We start from the raw sequence: 25,739 nt of genomic DNA on the forward strand, positions 1-25,739 counted from the left end.
CCGGTTTTGGGATCTAGGGGAAAATCTCTGTGTATATGTGTTTTATGTGTTATGCTCTCGCATTGTTTATTTTATGTGTTTTAGAATTCGTATGCAGGTAATTTCTGTACGGGGTTAAAACCTACAGTCTATCATGATCATCATCAATTTTATCATCGTCGACATCTTCCTCAGTGTCATCTCCATCTACCTCATCATGATTGTCTCAAATGTCTAAACTAGACCCAACATAATATAGATCGATCTAAGGATCAATTGGATCATTTGGAAGACGTGAGTTCTGCAAAAAAAAAAAATTCAAATGAAAAGTTATTATTTATTTCATGCAATATTTAATATTTCTAATATATTTCTAATATTACAACATATCAAATGAAACCATAATCATATTACATCATATCAAAGTGCACATATATACCATAATAAAATTCCAATTAAGTTACAACTAATATGTCATTCCAATGATGTAAAACATGCAACAATTCTAATAAACATTAATAAGATCATAAATTTTTTTATATGCAAATTAACTATCAACTGTAAATTATATTACATAACCTTAAGTGCCAACCCTCTCCTGTAAAGTATTTTGTATGTCAAAATTAACTTTGTATATAAATCTACAATCAAATAGAATTATACAATATGCCTTAATTCAATTTACAATATTCCATAATTCACTTGTGTCGTCAGAATTGTGTTGAACAAGGGTCTAGGCACCATGACTGGCTCACCCTTGACCAAACATGCTTACAATGTCTGATAGAATCTCAATTCCATTGCTTGGTTTGGTTTTTATGCCCTCAGTTGAAATTTGTCTTGTGTCCCTCAATGGCATTGGGAAGCGAGTTAAACCTCACCATAACTGGAAATCCAAGTCCTGGTTGGAAAAATTGTTAGTTCTGTTGGAATCATGACATCATATTATTGCCAGGGACACCACTCTCTAGTGACTTCATGGATCGAAATTTGTCTACATATATGGTTTTCGCAACTAGGGTTTCACTCATTAGCATACAATGTAATTTCTACATTATATTCTTAGATCTTTGTAATTGTGCCAAACGATGGTCTAGGCATTGTAGCCAGCTTACCCTTGACTAAACATGCCTGCGAGAGATGATGGAACTCAATTCCATTGCTTGGTTTGATTTTTATGCCCCTCTTTAAATCTTCCATGTGTCCTTGAATGAAGTTGGAAAGCGAGTTGAAACTCGCCATAACTGGGAAACTAAGGCCCAATTGGACAAATTGTCAGTTTCGTTGGAATTGTGACAATAGATTATCCTATGTCATTGTTAGGTACTGGAAGTACAAGAAACTATCCTAAGTTAAGCATTGAAAAGGAAAACCTATGAGTTAAACTTAATGATGGGCATTTTATATGTCTTAAAAACAAATGGCACTTACTCCAATGAAAATGCATTGTAGCGTTGGGTTTTGTGCTGCCAATTGAACCTAATTCGCATGATCAAATACACTAATTTATGGTGCTATTTTAGGAACTAATGGCTTGTTTTGTTGTTGTGTACTCCAACTTTAACTACATTCTTCCTATAATTTCGAGACAATTTGAAGCACAATAAATAGAAAATTATTTTTTTTTCTTACTTTTGTTGGGAAATAAAAAGGAAAATTTTACTAATAATACATAGTGTGCATAGTTACAGACTAATGCTATGAGTGTAGAAATTAATGTGTAGATTTGAAACTGCTCATGAAATTTTCTAAATCACAAGACTCGAAGCTACTCTACTTATGTGCGGAAATAAATTCACAATCTAAAACACAAATCATAGACATGGAAAAGGAAACACCACACATGCACATATATTCATCTAGGGGAAAGAAACTGCTCAAAACCTCTTCCTATCTATATTGCCTTAATCAAAGAATACAGATGAAATACATATGATTTCTCAAGCCTGAGCACAACCTGCAAATCTATAGTCTATCCATTTGCTTGACTGATAGACTCTGGCCAACACTTAGCCAATATTTAATCCCTCCGAACTCATCTTTCCTTGCATTGCTCCTTGAGGAAATTAACCCCTATTATTTAGGAAATTCCCTCATTTGGATTGCGCAATTCCTCTAGGTTCTTCCTCTGACTACATGTACCACTTGTACACATTGGAATAGTCTACAATTAATAGCACAATGCCTTGGAATCTCCATCTCAACTGGGTAACTCAAATTCTCTTCATGTATCAGTTATTTTGGCTTGATTGATTAGTTAACTAGTTGATCATTGAATGTTGTTGAATTTCTACTTCCACAACTTGACATCCACTAGTTCCTCTAACAGTTAGGACTAGTTTAACTGACCATAACTAAATTTAACTAAAACAAATTGCTACAAATTAGCAATAAATCATATTCAACTAAACTCAAGCTTCCCCAATTCGAATTAACTGAGTTAACTAAGTGACAAGTTCCATGTCACCTTAGTTAACTACCTCCAAGATTTCTGCTGAAATAGAAATTCGATTTTTCTCTAGTTTGACCAAGGCAAAGTCAATTTGAGATTTTCTTGTTTCATTTTCAACACTCTGTCTCAGCAAGAAAGGGATTATCAACCACCCCTATCATGCACCTGTGGAACTAGAACTTCCCTCTTAGCAAGGCCTTTGTCAAAATGTCAGAATCTTGTTCCTCTGTCGGAATGTACTACAACAACATTATCTACCTCTGCACACAATCCTGTAAATGGTGATACTGGATATCTATATGCTTGGATTGATCGTGAAAAATAGGATTTTCAGAGAGCTTGATGCAAATTTGATTATCAGAGTAGATCACAATTGGATCCATCATCTGACCAAACAATCCAACAAGTATCTTTCTCATCTAGATTGCCTCACATGTTTCTTGACTAGTATCCATGTACTTTGCTTTTGTTGAGTTGGGTGCCAACAGATATTTGCTTCCTATTGTATGAAGAAACCACTGCATAACTAACAATGAAAATTCCACTTAATGTACTTTTTTGTTCTGATGGACTTCCTGCCCAATCTGCATATGTGAAGCCACACAACTTCACTCCCTCTATCCATATTTACCAGAGTCCAAACTGGGTAGTGCCTTTGAGGTACCGTAGAACATGCTTAGCTTCCCTCCAAAATAGTTTGGTTGGCCTAACTATATCTTGGATTAGCTGGTTGACTACATAGCACATATCTCGTCTTGTGTTCACAAGATACATTAGTGAAGCTACCAACTTTCAATAAACAATAGCATCCACTTCCTCACATGACATGGCATCCTTTTTCCTCCATTTGGTCGCTATAAGTGTCTCCATGGGTTTGCACCTGTCCATGCATAACCTATGAAGTATCATGTTGGCATACTTACCCTGAGAGACAAATAGTTCACCATAACCTTTCCATACTTCCAACTTGAGGAAGTAGTGCATGAGACCCATGTCCTTCATTTCGAACTCTCTTGCAAGGTCTTTCTTGCAAGATTTGATCAATTACTCATCACCATTTAAAACCAAGTCATCAACATATAAGACAATAATCAACAATTTACCTTCTACCAAAATATTATGGAGGTTTGCATTCGCTTAACTTTTGGTGGAGCCCAAACCGATGAGATAGATATCAATCCTGATGTACCAAGAACAGGGTGCTTGCTTGATACTGTACAACTCTCGCTTGAGTTTTCACACATGAGACTCCTGATCAAACGTCTCGAAGCCTTTTGGTTGCTCAATAAACACCTCCTCCTTAATAACTCCGTTGAGGAATTTTGTTTTCACATCCATCTGGTGGATCTTCCACCCCATATGTGTTGTCATAGCAAGGATTGATCTGATGGATGAGTACCTTGCTACAGGAGAAGAGGTCTCCTAATAGTCAATCCCCTCAACCTAGGAGTAACCCTTAGCCACAAATCTAGCCTTGTACTTTTCTATGCTTCCGTCTGCTTCATTCTTTACCTTGAAGATCCATCTCGAACCCACTACCGAGTTATTTGTTGGTCTTAGGACCACTTCCCAAACAATTTTGTTTACAATGGATTCGTAGTCCTCCACCATTGCATCAACCCACATAGGTTTCTCTATTTCTTCCTTGAAAGAGGATGGATCAGTCTCTACAAGCTCAATCATTAGAGCCATGTAGCCAATGTACTGATCTAGTGGCCTTCTCTGCCTGTGTTGGTTTGAAGGAGCATCCACATTCTCCCTCGCATCCTACACAAGTATCTCAGCTTCCCTAGTCCTTTTCCTACCTTGTTGGATGGTCTTGGTTCAGTGGTTGTCTCCACTCTCTACTCCTCAATTTTCAATTGCTCCACAACTTCTTGAGGTTCCTCCTCGTAACAACCCTAGTGAAAATTCCATGTAATAAAAGTTAATAAAGGAAAAATAATAACTACGGTTGGTGGGACACTTATTCCAAGCTAAATTTCGAGCAAGACATCCTAGTGTGGGTGTTCATTTGGTTATTAATGGCTAAGGAAATTGGCAAAGGCAATGGCTAAGGCTTTGGAAAGGAAAAATGGCATCTTGGCACATTTATTTATGAAAATAATGGAAATTAGGAGAAAAGGGAGGTGAAAGGTCACAGGTTACATGTGAGGAGGAAAATGAAGGAAACAAATGGAAAATGAAGAATATAGAGGCCTCATTCATAAAAAGGCTTATGAGGATCAGTACACGAAGTTTTGTCAATTTAGTTTAGAGCTCTCTCATTATTTTCTCTCTCTCTCATACTCTTGGATACTTAGAGTTTTCTTGGAGCACTCTTGGAGGGTGTGCCACACTTTTATTTTTGGAGCAAGAAGGCAAAGGAAGAGTAGGAAAGTGCAAGAGGACATCAAGATTAGAAACTACATCATTTTTTTCTTGCACGTATTGGGTTGCATGTATGTTTTCCTCACTAGTTTTGGCATGCATGGCATATGCATGTGGTTTATTGGTCATGATCTGTCATTGGCATGGAGGATGGCCTGGATTGATAGTGTATTTTCTTAGCTTTGTCATTTCCTAGATAACCATGGTGATTGTGGATTTATTTCCTTATTTTGTTTTTGTTGGTTCTCATGTTTCCTTAGCTTGGCTTGAGTTACTAGTCCTGGAAGCCCTGGTTGGACAAACGCTTTGGAAGCCCTGTAACAACTTGGGTTGAGATACTAGTCTTGGAATCCTTGGTTGGGAAAACACTCTGGAAGCCCTTGGTGGGTTGATTTACTAGTCTTGGAATCCCTTGTTGGACAAACGCTATGGAAGCCCGGAATAAGCTGTGGGTTGAGTTACTAGTCCTGGAAGCCTTTGTTGGACAAACGCTCTAGATCCCTAGAGAGCTTGGATAGAGACCAATATGATGGTGGTTTTTTGATGTCTAACCATGAGGTGGAATCACTTTTTGATGGGTTGAGGTGGATGGCCTCTAGAAGCCCTAGATGGTTTTGGACTGATGTTTTCTATGAGATCCCACATTCATGCTTGGAATATGGCACAGGGGTGAATGGCTGGAGAGAGATTTTGCTCAGCCATTCTATGGTCAGGTAGAACATGGAAGTCCCATCCCAGTTTTGGATTTTTCATCATCAATATGAGGTTATTTCTCCTTGTATTTATATGAGTATTATACTGGTTTATGTGTTGATTATATGGCTATGATTTCCTTGGTATTTCTGTTGCTATCATGATTGTTATGTATATGTTTTATGACAGTACCTATGTATGGATCTCATCATGTTTCTACTTGTAAATGAATGAATAATGTATCTGTGACCTAATGGATGAAATGGCAGTTAATATGTTGACGCATCAATGCTTCTCAGTGATTCTCAGCTAAGTATGAAACCCCTATGATTATATTTTTTACTTACTCCTGTAGATTACATATTTGTGATATGTTTGACAAAATTCCTGTCATGGCTAGTAGGGGTCCAGTCAAGGTCTTGTTCAAGTAATTGTATTTCTACTGTCATTTTCCATTTATCTTACCATTTTTAAGGTGTCATTCAATTCTGGGCAATGACTTGGGCCCTGGGCCTGAAAAAGTGGTTCAAATCTCAAGGAAGTTGGCACAAAACTAAGTAAAATAGTCACTGGACACTGGCATGCCTTGTCATGAGAGCATCCATAACCTCCTGGACGCTAGAAGGCCTATAGCATAGGAGCATCCGGGGCTCAAGTTGTCCAAAATCTCAATGGGACCTGGGGGCTGGTTAGCAGAAATTTTGGGATGGTTCTTGAGGGTACTAATGCTTATGTTGAAGGTCTATATGGTGTGTTTCCATCGATTCCACTTCCTTAATGTAAATTAGGAGGTCGAATCATATCATAGTGGCCTCTCATTGCATGTTAATGCCGGTTGGCCTATTACTTGGGTAGATGTGGGAGGAGGGTGTTACACTCCTTTGGAGCTAAAAGCTGGACCTCTTCTGGTGGGATCTTAAGCTCCCTCTCAAGAGAGAACTAAATGGTTTTGTCTTTATCAAATTTTACAATCCTTTGCACAACTTTCATCCTGAGGGATGACCAGTACACATGGTAGTTGTGGGGAATTTTTGTGTAACCCACAAATACCCCCAATTTTGTTGTGGGCTCTAGCTTCTTCCTTGATTCTTTGGAGACATGGCAGTAAATAAAGGCTCCAAAAATCCTGAAGTGTGACACATATGGCTTTATCCCTAAGAAAGCCTCTATTGGTGTAATCAAGCCCAAAATCCGATGAGGACCCTTGTTATGCAAATAAACTATTCTGTTGCATGCCTCAGCCCACAAATGTAGATGTATACCTAGATCATGCAACATCGTCGTCCCTACTCCTAGAAATTTATGGTTCTTCCTCTCATCCACCCCATTTTGTTGTGGGTTGTGGGGTGTTGTAAACTCTCATCAAATGCCTTCTTTCGCACAAAAACATTTAAACTCATTCGTCACATACTCACCTCCATTATCTCTCCTTAGAACCTTCACCTTCTTGTCCATTTCTTTCTCAACTAGTGCCTTGAATTCTACGAACTTGGATAATGTATCATCCTTCTTCCACATGAAGAAAATCTAACACTTTTTTGAGACATCATCAACAAAAATGACAAAATATTTTTGCCTTCTAGTGGAGGTTACCGAGAAAGGTCCACAAACATTAGAGTGGATCCTTTCAAGGACTGTATGTGCTTTGTTGTCCCGATCATGGAAAGTGGCTTTTGTGTACTTCCCTAACATACACCCTTTGCATGTATCCTACTACTCTAGTGCTCATTTGGGGAGGCTTGTGGTTATCTGTTGCACGATCTTAAAAGTGCCATGATGCAAATGGCCAAGTATTCTATGCCAAAGTTCACCGACATCATGACTCTGCACCTTCTCCACCTTTGTGCTCAATGCAGTACAATCCTCCATGTACAACTTGTATAGGTCCTTCACACAAACCCCGATCTACTTCACCTATCTCGTGGCTATGTGCCTTAGGAATGCCTTCCCTTTTTTGAAGATCACATTATAACCACGGTCTTCCAAAACTACAACAGAGACTTGATTTTTCTTCAGACCCAGAACAAACGTCACATCCTTGAGTCTAAGAGGGGAGCCTGAATCCCTCTGAAAGGTTACTGTACCAATCCCAGTTGCATTTTATCTTCCATCATCTCCCATATCAATGTGCATCTAGAGATATTTCTCCTCCAAATCATTGAAAAATTCTCTATTCCCCATCATATGGAATGAGGCACCTGATTCCAAGTACCACACACTCCCCATCACTATGTTGGCCATGCATGCAATGAGAGTAAATTCAAGCTTGAACCATGAAGCCAAAACTTCACCTGTTTCTCCTCCCAAGGTCTTCTTTCTTGTCTTCTTGTGTGGGCACTTCATGGCATTGTTCCCGAATTCATGATAGTGAAATCACTTCATTCTAGACAAGTATTTCTTCTTGCCCCCTTAACTATATTCTAGTTTGGATTAGGATTTCTTCCCTTTTCCCTTCTTTGTCTTTCCATCCAAGGCACAATTTTCTTCATCCTCACCCTTGGATGAAGTCCCTTCTTTGGTATTCTTCCGTATTTCCTCTTGTACCAAATCAAACCATAAGTGTTCCAAATTTGGTATTTTCTCCCTCCCATTCACCGAGTCTTGGTATTTGTGCCAACTCTTGGGAAGGCCTAGAAGGGTTAGGCTTACCAAATCATATTTTGTGATAGTAACACCAACTTGACCAAGTTCATCACGACATTGGGGGAACCTGCTCAGGTACTTCAGAATAGTCTTATTCTTCTACATATTGATATTTCAAAGTTTATCCTTGAGTGCCAGCTTCCTATGGTCACTACTATTCTACAACAAATTTGTCAGTGCTTTCCACATTGCATATGGGGTATCTTTCCTATGGATATTTGAGACAATTTGGTCTCATACTCCCTCGAATATGATTCTCCTCGCCTTGGCTACACACTTCTTCAATTCTGTTAGATCCTGAGTATCAGTTGCTATTGGTTTCAGGATATCATTATCGATGAATTCCTTCAATCCCTTATCTTCCAATACTACATCCATGTGGAACTTCCAAGCTACATAATTCGATCTTCCCTCAAGGGAATACTCGAGTCTTAGTCCATAGAAATCCATCCTTCTAGCTCTAAAGAATTGATCCTGCAAATCCAATCCTCCTGCAATAACAACGTCGAAATTTCTTCTCTACTATGAATCCTACTCTGATACCATGTAGAAATTAATGTGTAGATTCAAAACTACTCATGAAATTTGCTAAATCACAAGACTCGAAGTTACTCTACTTCTTTGCGGAAATTAATTCACAATCTAGAACAAAAATCATAGACATGCAAAAGGAAACATCACACATGGACAAATATTTAACTAGGGGAAAGCAACTACTCAAAACTCCTTCCTATCTGTATTGCATTAATCAAAGAATAGAGATGAAATACATATGCTTGCTCAAACCTGAGAAAAAACTGCAAGTGTATAGTCTATCCCTTTGTCTAACTAATAGAATCTGGCCAACACTTAGCCAATTTTCAAGCCCTCCCAGCTCCTATTTCCTTGTGTTTTTCCTTGAGAAAATCGGCCCCTATTATTTAGGAAATTCCCTTAATTAGATTGTGTAATTCCTCTAGGTTCTTCCTCTGACTGCATGCACCACCTGTAGACATTGGAATAGTTTAAAATTGATAGTACACTACCTTGGAATCTCCATCTCAATTGGGTAACTCGAATTCTTTGCATGAATCAATTATTTTGGGCTGATTGATTAGTTAACTGGTTGATCATTGAGTGTGGTTGAAGTTCCACTTCCACAAATTGACCTCCACTAGTTCCTCTAAAATTTAGAACTAGTTCAATTGAACATAACTCAATTTAACTAAAATATATTATTACAAATTAGCAATCAATCATACTAAACTGAACTCAAGCTTCCCAAACTTGAATTCACTAAGTTAATTGAGTGACAAGTGCCTTGTCACCTTAGTTAACTACCTCTAAGATTTCACTGAAATAGAAATTTGAATTTTCTGTAGTTTGACCAAGGAAAAGTCAAACTGAGATTTTCTTGTTGCATTTTCAACATTGAGTGAGTAAAGTTTCAAGTACGAAATGCTTATTTTTACTCTTGATGTACAAAAGACATGATATTCTACATTGATGTTGTTATATTATCACACCGCATTAAACTATTATATGAGGCATCGCTTATGACAGAAATATATATTAGAGCTTCAATAGACATCACTGTTGGTAATTTAGTATATATCAAAGATACAATAAAGTCCAAATTAGTCCCTACTGTGATGTTGGAGATTGACCAAAGAGCCTCCCTTTTAATGGATTTTTGGGGATTTTTTGCAATAAGTGACAAGAGAAAGAAGGACATGACTATTGATAAAACGTTGAGTGAAAGGAAATGAAGAACCAAGTCAAATAATATATTTGGATAAATATATATTGCATAAATGTGAAAAGGAATAGTAAAATTGTAGAATACATGAGTTTGCACATAATTTCCAATTACAATATTTCCAATAGTTCTTAAGGAGTGAGCACTTGTAAAGGATGAATACAATCACAAATGTAAAACTTTCAGAATAATTTATGACAAGTAGAAATAGGAACATGCGGGTGAAAAAATAATAAGCAAAACATGCACTTGTAAACCATTACACCCCATAAAAATATATCAAGAAACACTCATAGTAAAATATCCACAAGCCTTTCACAAACACAAGTTTCAATAACAACTTGAATGTTCTTATTACTTCCATCAGAGATATACGAAAGGGCCTAGGAAGCATCTTCCAGTATTTCCTCATAATTTAATTGAATAAGCTTCTCCAAAAATGGAAGGGAGACTTTTACCTACAATGAAATAATTTTATCAGAACACCCACTTCAAGGCTTTAAATTTGTAGATCATGCTGACTAAAAGGGTAAATTTTATTCAGTTGCAATAATTAACATGACAACCCTATGATAGACATATTCAGTTAGGTTACACTACATAGAACCACATATAACAATCTGTCATGCATATTTATTATATTCATCCTATTAAATCCATCATAGCAAATAATTTGAACCCTCAATGACATATGGCATATATCAATTCCACTAGTATGGATAACATAAGTTGTCAAAAACTACAATTCATGTACTTTGAATTGTTAAGTATAGTTGAGATTGGATTATTAATGTATTGAAAGTACATTTCCTTCACACCTATGACTTTCACATCGTCTCTTGTTTATCTTTGGTCTCTATAGGAGGATCTGAAATTTAAATATGTATGAAGAAAACTAACCTCTACGTTTCTTATATCTTCGGGTTTCAAAATTGAACATGCTAAAATGCTTAAAATCTATGTCAAAATTGTGAGCCATGTAGAAATTTCTAGGATGACTACCTTAACAGGTGTTTTAGCCTTGCTTTGAAAGTTGTTGTATTTGGTTTTGGTTTATCTTATCTTTAATCTAAAGTTTTATTTCAAGAAAAAAAATGTTGATAGTTTACAATTTCAATAAAGTATTTTTAGAGTTTCTTGGAATGTAGACTAATTGGTTATAATTGTAGTATTAAGACATTTCACTAGATCAAACTGCAACTAGCCTTATGTGATGCATGAGGGGCCATGCTGCTACACCTAGAAGTTATTGTGGTAACAGTGAGAATCAACCCTATGTCATGCAAGTACAAGCACACAAAATTTACCATTTTTTTCAAGTTCATAAAAATAATGTTTAGAAATAAGTTGTCCATCTAACATACAAATTGATGCATTTCCACACTAATATCAAAAACAAATAACAATATGGGATCTCACTATAGGTCAAGGACTATACAAACCTCAAAATTAAAGAGGAATATTTTACTTACTAGTCTAAGGAAACAAGAGTACTACTTAGGAAACAAGTTTTTCAACTTGCCAAGTGTGCTTTTATGGACACATCAATTATTAATTTTACTTGAGAGATAATCATTTTCAATTTGGAGTTTTCCAAAAAATTATAATAAATCAAATATTTGTGTAGTTTCCCAAGAATAGAGTGATTATATCCAAGGTAATCTAATCCTATAACTACATCTTGAAGTCACACATCCATGACCACTACACCAAGCATGTATTCCTCCAAACTTGGAACTTGGCAGTAATGAGTCCATTTTAATATAGCATTAATTATCTTCCTATGAATAAAATGGTAAAATTTCTTGTGATTGATAAATTAAATCGTCTTAAACATTATCATGCTTTCTATGGGAAACTGTTAAAAACATCAAAGTTGTGAAAGTGTTGTGGAAAACCATTACCTGAAGCTTTGACATGAATGCCCCTCGAATGAAATCAACAAGATAAGGAATAATTCTTGTTCTGATTATGACATCAATTGGAGGATTAATCTATGCATAATAAACACCTTAAGAATGCAATAGAACATAATCCATTAAAAAAATGAATGGAACAAGAAACTAATGGTAAGTGATATCAACATGTTGGGAGGAGTTGTAAGTGAAATGCAATACAAGGAAATAATTAAAAATAAAACATGATTCAAAATTTTCATTTGTCATCTTTTCTTATGGAAAACAAAAACTATATGTAATTTTTAGTAATACAATACAATAAAATTTTGACCTACTGTGACCACTACCACTATCTATACGACACATTGAAACAAGTGTTTTGATACACAATATTGTATCATGAACATTAAATATATTTATTAATTAATTGACCAAGGGACAAGAATTTCTGAAACTAGGTAGTAGCATCTAGTTGTTTTATTGGATCTTCATGCATAATTGTGATTGCTGACAATGAGATAGAGTTACACTGTAGCAAAGAGTCACCATATCATTAGAGAGAAATTGGTAAATAAAATAGTATTAGAAAAAAATTAATAAATGCTACTCAAAGACAACATATCTAAGTCTAGCACATCAATTCATGTGCAACCACATATCATGGAACCAATGGAAAATAAATCATATGTACAAATGACTAACTGTGATATATAGAGATTTAGGTTCCAATTCAAAAGATGAGCATGAAAACATGTGAATCCCACTTTACCCATGTAAATCCACCTATGTAGTTACTCATCGTTGAAGAGAAAAGGAGTCATGGGTAATCCAAGCTCCATTTTAAATTAACACATACCATGTGGTGATCAACATGTCTTCTTAGAATTTGGAAATCTACTTCTACCCAATCCAATTTCAAGTACTAATTTTGTTGGCATTTGGTTGAGATTTAGGGACCAAAACTCCATGCCTTCATGATGGCACCAGTTCAGGTAGTGCCAAATTTCCTTTAATGCATCACCATATCTATGCACTTACTTTTGAAAAACAAATGTTCATGGCTGACTCATTCCAATAATTCTCACACAAAATAAATTCTCTTTGCCAAATTTTCATGCACCATTATCCATGTGTGATTTAGCATTCTATACTCATCAAAAAATACACAGGCCATGGTTTAGAATTCCAATTTATGGTTTTCTCAAAACCATTTGTCCCATAAAAACATTCCTCCATACCAATCTAAACCCAATCAAACATTTAAACACCAATTGATTTAATAAAACCATTCTCAAACCAACACATGGTTTCCAAAAAACCAATTAATAGTTTCTTAAAAAAAAACACTACAACCTTCCATGCTTATCATATAAACAACTCATGGCTTTAATACAAAACACATGGTATATTAAAACCATGTGCCAAAATAAAGACACCCAAAATCATAGTATTACTACACTTTCAACCCTATGGTTTATAAGCCAATTTGAAGAAACCTACCAATAATTAATCATCAACCATTATCATTAACTTAATTTCATAAACAATGCTTACACTTTCATGTTGGTGGCCTATGGATAGTGAGTGGAAAATAATCCTCATTGGTCCAATAAACTTGTGAATGGTAAATTACATTAAATTTCCACCAAACATTAAAAATCCAATGGTTAGAAAATTTGTTCATACTTTAGTCACATTATAAAAGCATGTAGCAATTATAAAAATATCCCCAGTAGCTAAAAAATATCTACAAACAAAAACTACGATCTTCACATACTTTGACAAATCACCTTTCAAACCTGCATCAAATTTATCTAACAAAACACTCTTCTTTTTCTCACAACCTATGGTGAAGTAAAATTATGAGTGCAGACACAAACAATTCCTCTAGCCCGATAATGGGTCTAGCCACAACTGATACATTCTATGAAATATTCCCTTAGGTTAGAACCAATTAAGAGGGTCTACCTCTTAGTATGCTTATCCAATTTGATGATGACCTTGCTTGATCACTCTAGCTATCTCTTGTTTCCTTCTTCAAACACCTGAAACAAGTAAACAACAACAAACAACAACCGTGATAATATACAAATTGTAATTCAACCTACTTAACAAGTCAAGAAACATTAAGCCATGAACATGTAAGATGACACATCATGTAGGAAATCAATCGATAGTTGCATATATATTGAATCAAGAAGAGATTACAACCATTGTCTTGACGTTGTCGTTCTCCTCCGACAAAACTAGGTTCTTGTTAGCTCTGCTATATATTGCTGATACTCGAGGAGAAGAAGTAAGCTCGGTCCTTGGTTTTGCTCAAAGGAAGCCTCTACTGGTCATTCTCACCTTCTCCATTACCTCTTGCACTCTCCTTTCATCTCCGTATCCTATGCTCTTTTATTAAAAAACCATATAAAACTCCATTTTTCTTAAGCCCCAGGCGCTTAAACTCATGCCCCCATAAACCTGCGCCCACGCGACCACACGCCTTCACAAACCCCCCACCGCAATCGCAATCGTTGATTGCCGCACCCCGATCTAACGGTCCCCCATCACATCCAATGAAGAACCTGTTCGACTGATTCCCCACCGTCCGATCATCTCTGCCGCGATCGGATGGCATTCACTCTTCCCGCGCCCGTGAAGTGACAGCCCGATAACACACGATGGAAAGTGGTTTCCGCTGCCACGCGTCATGCCCTGAGGAGATCACACGCCTTTGTACTTTTACCACCCTGTGTCCGAAAGCGGTGCGATCAATACCGCCTACTGCCGAAACCACTTTTCCCGCCCGTTAAATCCCGTGCGCCTCCTCTGTCTGATGACCGTTGGATCTGCCCTCCCGAGATCCAATGACCCGCGCTCACTCCGCCTCTGTATCTCTTGATACCCTTCACCGAGTTGATTCCCGTCGTCTATCCATTTGATCCAATGGCTGATGTCTTTCCTCCGGCCCTGCTCGTACATTTTCCATGCAGTCTGCTTGCCCTGACCATTCCATGCACCCGAAGGACGAAGATGACCGCCTACTAATACCCGGTGCATTTTCTCCTCAACCACTTCATTCAACAGACTGTATACCCGAGAAGAAGAAGGACAAAGCTTGAGCATATAACTCCATTCAATAGGTATGGGATTTCATCCTATACGACACTCTACCTGCCCGAGAGGACAGCAGAGCATCTGAGAAGATCAGGTTTATTCACTGAAGCAAGTAAACGTGCCAGAGACTCCATCAAGTAGTTAAAGCGGTTGGTGGTCAATTATGACCCCTCCACACCTAGAATGGTCGTAATGAAACTCTATATATACCTAGAAGCTAGATGTAATCAGGGTTGATGGTTGTTGTTTTGATGTAAGGTTCAACTTCTGGAGACTGTAACTACCTTGATACTTGCAGCGTCTCGTCTTCAATTTTAGCTAATACAAGCTTATTTTGTTGTTAATTGCTCACTTTCCATTTCTATTCCGTTCTAGGTTGTGCCTGATATGCAGTTTTCCTGAACTCTTGATGTTTAGCCTTAGAGGAGCTGTCATCCTACCTCTGTGTTTATTTCTTACATGTATCAGTGAATGTGTTAATTAGGTTTCTTTTCACTTAGTGACAGAGAGCTGTCATCCTGTCTGTACACTAGGGAATTAGATTTGCAGACCTCTTTACTAGTTGCAACCGACCATCACAAGATCTTGTGCATCTGTTGGTGTGGTCAGCATTCTCCATATTCACCCAATCTCTAAACTGTGAGTAATTGGTGGTCTAAAGCCTTGTAGTCTGGGGGTGTTCATGCATGTCTGGAGTTAAGCATAGTAGAAGTGGTTATCTAGCTTGAATAAGCATCATCTCTTCCATTCATCCATTTGCAACAATAAGTTGAATTTGTAATGTTCCCGAGCATCTCCGAGCTACAACCTAGGAAAGTTTCTTGGGGTGATAATATTAATTGGCGCCATTGCTTGGGAGAGGAGATTGAAGCTCAGCTTCCTTGGGAGAACGACACAGATCCAGCTTTGATGATAGACAAAGTTTGGACACATTTCTGGTTGTAATCATCTATCTGGCGACTCTACTGGAGAACCAACCTAGTGGTGACTCCACATTTCAGTTCTGGCTCAATTTGTGAGGCATACCCGGAGAAATCCTCAGAAATCACCAGCTGACCCAGTGCTTGACCCTAAGAAGATTGCTAAGCAAAGGAAAACATCATAGAAAGGAGCATTAGGATCAGTTAAGCCTAAGAAATCTTATGCATCTCTGAAAGAGAAAGTTATAGCTTAGGATATACAGTTTGAAGATTTAGAACCTAGCATTGTTAGTAAAGAAATACCTTCAGAGATTCATAAAGCTCCTTTTTTAGTCAGTTCCCCTTTGGATGTCAGTCCAATGAAAGCCTCCCATACAGTCCATCATATTCCTTTGTGTCTGTCATCTATTTCATTACTTCCTACCATTCAATCTGCCAATATCCTTCCACCTATCCCAGTCATGGCAAGCCAGCAAGCTCCCACGAAGATGGAAAGAATTATAGCTGCTAGGTATGGGCCCCTGGTCTTGCCTGTTCCTTTGAATGCCATGCATGCAGGAGAATACCAGAAATATATGCCCAAGTTCACTGGTACAGAGGGAGTAACAGTTGAAGAACACCTTGAGTACTTTTATAGTTATGCTGATAACCTAGATATTAGTGAAGATGATGTGTGGATGAGAGTGTTTGTCCAGAGCCTTGATGGTGAGGCTAGAAAGTGGTTCAAAGAATTGCCCCATAGGTCCATAACAGACATTGAAGCATTGGATGATGCATTCCTGAAGCAATGGGGAGATAAGAAAGACCTGCTCTATTACCATACAAAGTTTGGAAACCTAAAGAGGGAAAATGGGGAATCATTGCTTGATTTTAATAAAAGATTTAACAGTGTGTATAGTAAGATACAAGCTGAAGTAAAGCCTAACCCCACCTCTATCAAACTCACTTATGCCAATGCTTTTGACTCTGATTTCTGTCTGCTTTTGAGAGAAATAATATGTGCCACTCTAGCTGAAATGCAGGATGCAGCTCTATAGGTAGAGTCTAACATCATGGCTACAGAAAAACTTAAAAGTCATGCTGATAGAAGGAGGCAAAGAGGTGAGGCTTCTTCTTCCTCTGCTTCGTCTTCAGAACCCAAATTAGATAAGATAACTAAAATTATAGTCACTAACTGCTGAGATATCTAAGTTGAAAGTTGAGCAGAGTTCTGGAAAAGCAAGGCTTCCAAACACATTTGCTCCAAGAAATCCAAATCCATTCAGAAGAGAAAATGAACAATTGAAAATCATTCAAAGGGGTAAAGAGGCCCATGAAGAACAAAGAGTTAAGTCTCCTTTCCAAAATGTAGTCATGGAGGAGGAGCAGTTCAAAGAAGAGGATGAAATTCATTGCATGGAAGACAAAGGCAGTGCTGCCTTTTTGACGTTGACTGCATATGAAGAATCATTACTACAGGACCAAACCAGTCAAGAGTGGGATAGAGACGTTGTTCTGCAGACTGGTGAACAACAAAGATACAATCTAAGGTCAAAATCAAACAATGTCAAGGCGAATCCTGCCCAAAGAGCCGCTATCCAAACAGAGCAATAGAATATCAAAAAGAAGAAGCCGACAACTGATCTAGTCATCCTCAAAGCACCAGCTCAAGAGGTAAGAGGTCCTGACAAGTCCCCTTCCCCTTTTAGTTTTGAATCATAAGTCCAGAAGCTAAAAATATCTGTACCTCTGATCGAACCAGCAAAGAGTGAAGTTTTTAGAAAGCATGTCCTTGATGCCCTTGAGCTGAAAGCCTCACAAACCCCCACTGACTACGTCAATTTGCAAGATGATAAGCCTGCAGTTGTGCTTAGCCCAATGACTGAACCTGCTGATGATAATTCTCCATCATTTTATGTCTCCTTGACCATTCATGAAAAAATCCTCCACAATTGCCTGCTAGACACAGGGGCCAGCCACAATCTTATGCCCAAAGTTTTCATGGAAGAGTTAGGCCTTGATATCACTAGACCATATCATGACTTATTCTCATTTGATTCAAGAAAGGTAAAATGCCTAGGATTAATCAAAGACCTGGCCATTACCCTCACTTAGTTGCCCATGAAGAGCATGATCATGGATATTGTGGTAGCAGACGTCCCTCCCAAGTTTGGCATGCTATTGTCTAGAGGGTGGATTAAGAGACTAGGTGGGACATTACAAAATGACTTATCTTATGCCACTATTCCAGTCTTTGGAGGGGAAAGCAGGAGATTGTATAGAGAAGCACAGCTGGCCTACATCATTTGTAATTAGAAGAACCCTTCTAATCATCCCATATATGTCGTGGACACTGACTTTGGAGCTTGCATTCTCCAAATTGAAGAATCCCAAAAGGCCTCAATGCAAATCAAGAAACCAGTAAATCAAGCCGAGGGAGAGCAAGGAAGTCAGGTTTGGGAAATGTTCTTTGATGGAGAATGTTCTAGGGAGATCGCAGGAGCAGGGGTGGTGCTGATATCTCCAAAAAACGAAAGCACACATCTGTCTTTTAAGCTAGCCTTTCAAGTTACCAACAATATAGCCGAGTATGAGGCTTTGATAATGGGTCTCAATGTAGCTAAAGACAGAGGAATCAGGAGCATAAAGGTGTTTGGAGATGCTGAGCTCATCATTCAGCAAGTGAATAAAACATTTCAAGCAAAGCACCCAAGGCTGAAAGCATACAGAGATGAGGTATGGAGACTTAAAGATTCTTTTGATATTTTGTATCTCATATATCCCTAGAGTAAAAAATCAGCTTGCCGATTCCCTTGCTGTGTCTGCTAGCATGTTTATTCCTCCCATTCCTCCTAGACTAGTTCATGAAGTTCAGATGAAATACAGACCATCCTTGCCTGATAATGTCCAGCATTGGAAAGTTTTTGAAGATGATGGTGAAATAAATAGGTTCCTGCAAGTCATTGATGAATTCTCTGAAATGAAAATTGACCAAGAGAATGAAGCCTTGGAAGAAAATCCCCAATCCCAACTTAGAAACAGAATTGGTAAAGATAGTGTTATCTCAAAATCAGATCCTGATAGGCTGTTGGTCAGGTTGACTCTAAGTAACTATTTCAACCTACTTTAGGCTGAGGCTTAGCCTCCTCAACCTGAGAGGGCTCTCTCTTGATGGATTAATGATTTTGATTAAAGATAAGATGACTAACTCTTATAGAACAACTGTGAAAAATATGAATGGTGGAAACACATTAAACAAAACTATCCATTGGGCTTATGGAGTCAACAACACCTCAATATAACAATGAACTCAACCCTACATGGAAGTCAGGGCATTCAACATTTAAACATTCAGAACATAAACTCATATGGGACCACACAGTTTATAAATGTATACAGGAAGTCAGAGCACATTCAGTGAATTCTGAGTGATTATACATCCATACCACTGTAAGAATTAAGAAAAGGACAACATCACATATTTTGAACATAAAAAATCCTTCATGAATCCTGAGAAGTAAAGTCAAGCATGTATTACTGAAAATGAGTCTTACATAGGCCAAATACAAGCTTTTCCATAAGATTTTCCAACCCTTAATACATTATTTCTTCTCCCATATACAGAGTTCATGTAGATTCCTTCCTCCAGCATGAGGGGAATTCGAATTCCTCCTAATTTGACACCTATTGACACTTTAAACTAACTATTTAATACAAAGGACAACTAACTAGGAGTCCTAGAGACCTAATACAACTAGGAGTGTAACTCCTTATTATGATTACAACAGCCTTATCTAAACATTTAAAGAATTATTTGACACCTAAAACTCCATGAATTCGAATTTGATGATGTTCATAACCTTCCAGCTGGCCCTTGATGACTCATCCTTTTGCTGTTCCTAGAAACTAGGAGATTGTCCCTTGCTCTGTTCTGGCTGAAAAATAGGTCTTGGGACAGAGCTCATAACTTCTCATAAAAAATGTATTTCGAAAAACTGAAGGAGGATTTTTTGAACCAATCCATTCTGAACAAAAACCTCTCTTGGTTTTTTGAAACACCTTCCCTACCGCCCAGAATGTGTCTCTGAAAAACAGGTGTAAAACAGGAGATGAAAAACTGCACCTACAACAGTTTCGTAGCGCAACTTTGGTCATTAATTTCTCTCAGATCGTAATGGATTTGAGGAAACTGAAGGAGGTTTTTCTAGTTCAGTCTGTTAGGAATAAAAACCTCTTTCCATTTCCAAAAATAGGCTTTCAGTTTCTTTAGAGACCTCCTAGAAGTTGACTAGTAAAAACAGGGAAACAAAACTCCTCCTTTTTTGCTTTTGGTCTCCACAAGGATCTTCGAACTCAATTATCCCTGTTGTTCTTCATAAAATTGCATTGGATTATCTTTTTTTACATACACTGTAGACTTGGCCCATGTATATGTGAAAAAAAACCCTTTAATACTGCCTGATGCATCATGAACAAAACTAGCTATGAATAATGACCATTTTATAACACATAGCTTTAGAGTTCATATATGTCCTTCTTCTGCTTGTTTTGACTTTACTGGATGCTCATACTTTGTTAATGATTTGCCCTTTGTCACTCTCAATTGATCAACTGAATTATAACATGCAGCTACAGCAGTTTCGTAGCGCGCTACGAAACTTCTGTGCATTAGGCATCATCTTCAGCAGTTTCGTAGCGTGCTACGAAACTGCTGTGTAATTTCAAAAATGCAGTTTTAATGCCAAAACTTGGCCATCTTGAGCTTCTTTATCTTGAAATGTCCATTTTCGTGTGCCCTGAAACTGTTCAAAACTGAATGCAGAGGAACCACTCTTTAAGGAAAACTTCAAAAAGGTAAATGATCAAACTTTAGGACTAACCTTGTTTGCTGTGTGATTTTCCTTAGCTAAGGAAATCCTTTTTGCTGGCTTGGTTGTATCTTCAAATCCTTGATTTTCCTCTTCATAATTCTGATGTTGGGTTTGGGCCTATTATTAATCCATCTGATGTATCTTGCCTTGCTTGAATTTGATGAAGATTTCTGATCTCTTCTCACTATGGGCTTGTTTGCTCAAACTAAGAATTGCATCAAATGACTATTGCATGAACATGACCAAGATCAGCATGAATATGTCCAGGATCAATTAACTCTTCCCTTACCTTTTTTCTTTGAAATTTTGTCAGTGATAACAGATAGCATCATCCAACTGTCCAACAATCATATACCTAAGGGTCTGGTTCCATTTGAAAAGTTGTTTGACCAAAATGATGTGCCTTATAAGGCTGCCCAAAAAGAAGACCAATCTGCAGTCTGTAAGCATAATATAGGGAGTCCAGATCAGCCAAGATACATAAATTTATCCACTGATCTGTCTACTGCCTAGAGTGCTGAATACTGCAATTTAATGAAGAAATTTGCTGATGTCTTTGCGTGGGAATACAGTGACCTGAAAACATATGACAAAAAGATCATCTAGCATAAAATTCCTTTAGAGAAAGACACCATCCTGTAGGAATTTACAGGGTAAGTTCCTCAGAAAGAACACCAAAAGGATATTCTCTAAAACCTTAGTAGGAGTGCGATTGATTATATAATTTGCACAATTAATTGCTTCGGCCCAAAAACTAAGACCATGTAGGAATTTACAGGGTAAGTTCCTCAGAAAGAACACCAAAAGGACACCGCTCACAACCAGATCACAGATCAATACACTAGTATTTTTGACGTGGTTAAAACCCTCAAAGAGGGAAACAGTCCACGGCCTGCGCTAACGTGGCTACTATAGGCAATTTATTAATCAAAGAATGAAAATTTACATAAGCTTCTCTCATGCACGGATTACCCGAACAATGACCCTCCATGCGCTTTAAATAGAACTCATGGACCAACTGGGTGTGTCCTGGCGGAAAAATTCGTTTGTGCGGACACAACTGACCTCCCTAGGAGTCTAAACTCTCTAGCGACAAACAAGACAAAATGGAGTGATCTTTCTCTAAATACACCTTTTAAAACATGAAAACTACAAGTGTTTAGGCTTACCTTATTCCAAAACGTTGTTGTTGTAGTCCGTCTTTGCCGATCCGGATGAGCTCCTCCTTCACATCAATTCCTGCAACCACAAACAATCAAACAATTACCAAGCACTTGCATCTCATATAATAAAACATATATTCAACATGCAGACCAAGGAACACATCAAATAACTCATTAACACAAGCTATTGAGAAAAATAAACCAGTTTGTATTAATAACGAAACAAAGAAACTCTTACAACCTGGCCTTGGTGTTGTGCAAGTTCCTCCCAGGGTCCATCAAGGGTTTTCCTCTACTTTGACAAAGCTCACCCACTTCCAAGTAGAATCAAGCAAAGACAATCTCTCCTCACAAGGTTCTAAATGGGAGTCCTAATTCCTGCAGCATTTACCCAAAGAAAATGTATAGCTTCAACCTCTTCTCCCTCTGGCTCAATGCCTTTATTTATAGTGCTGTAAAGAGGTTATTCAGGTCCACCATCAATGGGATAATCCCCCTCTTTGGGTGGGATAGCTCCCTTATTGATGGGATAAGTTCCTCCTTAATAGGGATACATGAACCAACTGGAGGCGCATCCATTTCATCAACCGACCTCTAGAAAGTTCTAGAAGTAACCACAAGTAACTTTTTTAAGATGAAACTTGCGCATTTTGCCTTTTACAGAAGGATGCACCTGTCCCTTAACATACAGAGCGTCCAAGGACGCAGTCTTTGTGAACATTGTGAGCGTCCCCGCAGGTAAGGCTTGAGAGAACCTGCGTCCCCAGAGATAAACACATTTTTTACAAGACTTTCTCTCTTTTTTGAGTTTGAGATGGATAGCAGAGGCATAAGACTTGCCTAAGAGGGTAGCATGACTGTTGATTTGAGCCATACTAACTGTAAGTAGTCATGGTGACATTTTTTAGTGTAACAGATTGCCCCCTAAAGTGTGAAGCCTGGAATAGATTAGGGTTTTGTAATTCTAGGAAGGGTGAAGCGCTTTATCATTTCAAGGATTGTCTTGTGGATGACCTGGTTGGAACCTGCAATTTTCAACACAAAATACATGTATAAGATTATATCATCACTGAGGTAGGCATTCCCATACTCAGATTCAAAATTTTAACTAAAGGACTAACTACTCTAATACAGGAATGATCTTGCAGTACATCATTTTTATAGACTTTTGTAGACACAGTATGGATGCAGCCATCTGTTTATGATTAGTCTACATAGATAATGAATACAAAACTCCTCGCAGCCTGGATGGTAGAAACTAGATCCAGGGTCTTCACTTCTACTTCCCGAATTGGTACGATTCTAGCCATGTGATTAAATGATTTGATGTCGAACACGGTAGAAACCACTTGATTACCAGTCGATGATGTAAACTGTTAACAAGCGTGAGAGAGACCACCAGTAATGTCAATGGTTCTCAAAGTACCAAGCACAACCCGTGAAATGTGAATAGATGTTTTGATGTCGAACACTTCACGGAATCCTTTGATCGAAAGTCAATGATGTAAACTGACGTCAAAGGCGAGAAACCTGCCATTGATGCATGCAGACTTCAAGGTACTGTCGATTCCTAAGTCATCTTTCTAGATAATGTGTCGATGTCGATAGAAAGCGACCCGTTGCAGGCAAGCCCGCAACACGAAATCATTGTTCAAGTTGAAGAAATGTTGCTGTAAGGACTGACTCAGGGATGGTCAAATGGATGACAAGTATTTTGCAGATGAAAGTTTTTCTTGCAGACCTCTTGAACACATAATGACACGACAGATGGCTTGGTGACGAATAACTCAAAGTTAATCCCCGGAACCCGGTTAAAGACTTTCAAAGTGGTTTGATCAACTGTGAGGTAAAAGATTTCCCAACCCAGGTGAATGAAAAAGTGTCGTGTTCAAGAGTGGTAATAAAGTTTCTTTTGAGACAAAAGGTAACAAACAGGTTCATTCTTCTCTCTTTTCCCCCACCATTTCTGGCAAGTACCTCTTTATTTTTAACAAGCTTGAGGAGGATAATATATGCTTGATTATAAGCTCATCCTTCGGACGAGTCCAACCTAGTTTAAATTCGAACCCTAGGAAGGAGTGGTTCGTTCCTGTTTGTAATTGAACAGGTCCTCTACTGTAAAAGTTTTAACGAGCCCAGTATAGGAGAAACTCGGCGTTTTTCAATTTTAGAGAGTCTGAAAAACAAAAGGAGACTCCACGTTGAACTTTTTCGTATATTTGTGTCCCTCAAGCCCGAAAAAGTATAAAATAATACCTGGGGGAACCGCTTGATCTTGCGACCAAGGAGTACTTTCATAATAGTGTTGTTGACCTGAAAAGTAAAAAGCGATCAAGGACACGTCATTTTATTTCCTTATCGAGTTTGAAACGACAAAAACCCGGCAATCTTTTCCTGATTTTGCGGTCAGAAAAGAGCTAAAAGGGGACCGTCTTTTAATTCCGTTTTAACGAGTGTAAAAGAAACGCTCGGCGATCTTTTCATGTTTTAGGAGTCAGAAAAGGGCTTAAAAGATGACTCTAATATTTTTGTTTGTGAAAAAATGACAATTTCCCTCGAAATCCCTTTGTCCTGCACAAAAGCAACACATTACTCATACCTGTTTAAAATAGGCAAAAATACATTGAAAAAAATCTTTTCATGGTAAAAAATGAACTAATTCATCCAAAAAACCTATAAAAAGACTTTTTACCATGTCATTTTTACCGTTTGACTGTTGAGGTTGAAAAAGGAGCTTTTGACAAGAAACTTCCCGTGGTTGCTGCGGAAAATCCGACCGTCGGAATCGAACGCCATCTTATCCAGGTATTTTACACATCCTACTCTGCATTTCTATCCGTTTAGAATTAATTTTTAGGTCTTAGTTTCATTTTTTGGGGGGGTTTGGGTTTTGGAATGCGCCTCTCGGCAGACGCGGGTGCCCTTCGGGTGACCCGCGTCCCCCGACTTTTTCCTACACAGGAAAATGGTCGGAAGACGCAGCCCGCCTTCAGGGCATCCGCGTCCGGGCGCCCTATGCTGTAAAGTCGGGGTGCGTCTTCCGTGAAACGCGCATTTCAAAACCCCAACCCCCTCAAAAAACTATCTAAAAATTCCCAAATCAATTTCTAATGACTATTTCTGATGTGCAGGGCATTAACCATGTTAGATTGGAGAGAAAGAGAGCATGTAGAGGATGATGAAGCTGCAATAAATCATCAACCTTCCCTGGATGCCCTAAGAGCATGCGGATTATACAAATATTGGACCATACCGGGCATGAGGGGCCAGGTAAGATTCTTGGAATGGCTGGTTGAGCGATGGAACGTTCAAGAACAATGCTTTTACATAGGAGGGCACCAGCTCGAGATAGAGCCCTCGGATGTATACTTTCTCACTGGCTTGCCGAACAGAGGCGAGCAACTCAGTCTTGCGGGGACTAGGCCGGGTGGCCAATCCCTTGATAGTCTCCGCGATGAGTGGTGCACACCTAGGGCTCACCATTCGAAAGGCATAGAGATAAAACACATCACTCTGCGTGAACTCAAAGTCATAGCGTTCACGGTTACCAGAATTTGCGGCGCGGCCGCTTTACACATTGCTTCCGGATCCCAAATGCGGATGGCAATTGACTGTTACCAAGGCACCATTTTTAACTGGTGTGAAGCTGTGTCGGCTCATATGAAGAGCCAACTGACCAAGGCAAAGAACGGACGACTAAAGACTTTTGGATATGGGCCTCTAGTCGTGAGCTTTGCCTTGGAGAGAGTTCCAATGCTGATCCCTCAGCAACTCACTGTTGATATCTTGGGTCCTCGGGAGCCAAAGCTGATACGATGGGTTGCGGTGATGGCCCGGCATCCTGACGAGGGTGCGACAGTGGTTCGATTCTCAGATAGTTACTTTCACTGGTTAGAGGACCAGGTTTTTTCGATACAGGACTTTCCGT

The sequence above is a fragment of the Pinus tabuliformis genome, chromosome 5_1 (assembly GCF_031772625.1).
Source record: "Pinus tabuliformis cultivar Carrire ecotype Pingquan chromosome 5_1, CPIR1, whole genome shotgun sequence".
NCBI lineage: Eukaryota > Viridiplantae > Streptophyta > Pinopsida > Pinales > Pinaceae > Pinus > Pinus tabuliformis.